General features: G+C 30.3%; 1 protein-coding gene across 1 annotated transcript in view; it reads right to left on the bottom strand.

Moving 5' to 3' along the window:
- Window positions 1–2,085, bottom strand: part of LOC112210877 (uncharacterized) — a gene marked incomplete in the record, with an annotated part of 12,792 nt that overhangs the window by 1,440 nt on the left and 9,267 nt on the right.

Genomic DNA, 2,085 nt, shown 5'->3' with positions numbered 1-2,085 from the left:
GTCAAAGGAGAAACAAAAATAGTTTACAACTATTTATTTTCCTGTATAGGAAGATGGTCAGGGTTGCGGTCAAAGGAGAAACAAAAATAGTTTACTATTTTGTAATTAAAATAGTAAACTATTTTTGTTTCTCCTATGACCGCAACCCTGACCATCTTCCTATACATCAATTTTTACGGTCAACTATATATACATATAAACATATTAAAGAATTTTATGAATTACTAAAGTAGAAAAACGGAGAAAATATAGAATTCTGATTCCTGAAAAGTCGAGAGCGAACGATCTTTCCCGATTGCATGACGACTTCGTTATCTTTTGCTATACTAAGTCTGCCCCAACAACCACCTCTGATTGCCCGGAACGGCACAGAGCATGCGCAGTACAGGTTTTGGAAGGCAAAATCCTTACCACGCATGCTCTGGACAGTCAGAAGTGGTTTTTAGGTGACCTACTGATGTATCTTGGCATGAACAAAATTAATATTTGTTGTTCCCTCCTCGAGCAAAGCTATAATACGAATTTTTAGATTACTGATTTAATATATTGATTGTTTGAGAGTGGTTTATATTATTAATAACACAAGCTTCAATGATCCACTTTTACTCTCAACTTTTTATTTTAAAAACCTCCAACGCTTCGGCCCTTAAGCCATTTGCAAGAAGACAACCTTAAACATTGATGTCATTACTCAATTGTCCTGTTTGCGGGCTAATTGCCCATGTCTTAAATAAACAACATAATTTCAATAAAAAACTATTCCTCAATTTTGTTTTACTTTTCTATTAACTCATTAACAATATAAAAACAATTTTTTTGTTGATATTGTTAATGAGGTTATTAGAAAAACTAATTTTTGAAGTATAGTATTGAAATTATGTGGTTTATATAAGAAATGGGGAATTAACCCACAAAAAAGACAATTTAATGAATTATGACCTCAATGATTAAGTTTGAAAATGGTCTAAGGGACAAAACGTTAGAGGTTTTTAAAAATAAAAAGTCGAGAGTAAAAGTGGATCATTGAAGTTTTTGTTAATAATATAAAATTTTATTGCAACAGAAAAATAAAAATTATTGTTCATAATTTTGGTCTTACTTGGTTTTAAGATTTACTTTCTGAAAATAACAAAAATAGCGGTAACTAAATAGCACCACACCAATATTTTTGTTTTCTTATTATATCATAAAATATTAAAGTCCTATTGCTGATTTTAAGCTATACGGTATCACAGTGTAATCAGGCGATATACTATTTGATATTAATTTAATACATTTTGTGGACTCGTATTGGAAATCTATTTGTTTTAGATGGAATGTAGGATAGTCTAGTTAATATTTTGAAATGACATAGAAATACTTAAGCAATAGGCGAAATAGGTTACCCACAAGACGATATGCTACTTTTACTGACATCTTTACTGGCGTAGCCCCGTCACTGTCTATAATACATTAAACATTCAGATTAATATAATTTTTATATATGTTTTTTATTTTTACAAAAAACTATATTTATGATAATTACGTTGATTGTAATCTTAAAAACTGTAATCTAAGGAAGAACTCGATGATTAAAATTTTGCTATGAGTACATGATAAAATTAACTTAAAAAAATAGTCATAAATGAAATTGACTAAATCGAGATGTGCACAATTTTTAGTTATTAATTACTGATTAATAAATAAACATTGCATCCATAATAATTTAGTTTTATTTATAACGGAGTAGCTCCGTGAGTAAGGCGCTGTGCTACTAACTCTAGAGACCCGGGTTCTAATCCATCTGAAGCATATAATTATTTATTCTGTTTCTGAAGCCGTGCGTCAACCCTGTGGGTTCGGGAACCCTCCCTATCCACCCAGTCTGTTCACTGAACCTGAATTTTAATTGTAATTACTTTTTGCCCAATTTTTGTTCATCAGACATACAACAACTTGGTTCGTTTATTAATACACGACATAATTTTTTTTCTTTTTCAGAAAAACTACATTTTTTTTTATAAAAACGATAAATCCTATACTGTGACTTAATGTTTCCAAATATCATGGAAACTTCTATTTCTACAAAGAAGGCCATTATAAACC

Source organism: Halyomorpha halys, unplaced genomic scaffold (genome assembly GCF_000696795.3).
Source record: "Halyomorpha halys isolate HHAL.00 unplaced genomic scaffold, Hhal_1.1 Scaffold614.1, whole genome shotgun sequence".
NCBI lineage: Eukaryota > Metazoa > Arthropoda > Insecta > Hemiptera > Pentatomidae > Halyomorpha > Halyomorpha halys.
Note: the sequence above shows the minus strand (reverse complement) of the source record. Positions and strands in the feature narration are given on the sequence as shown.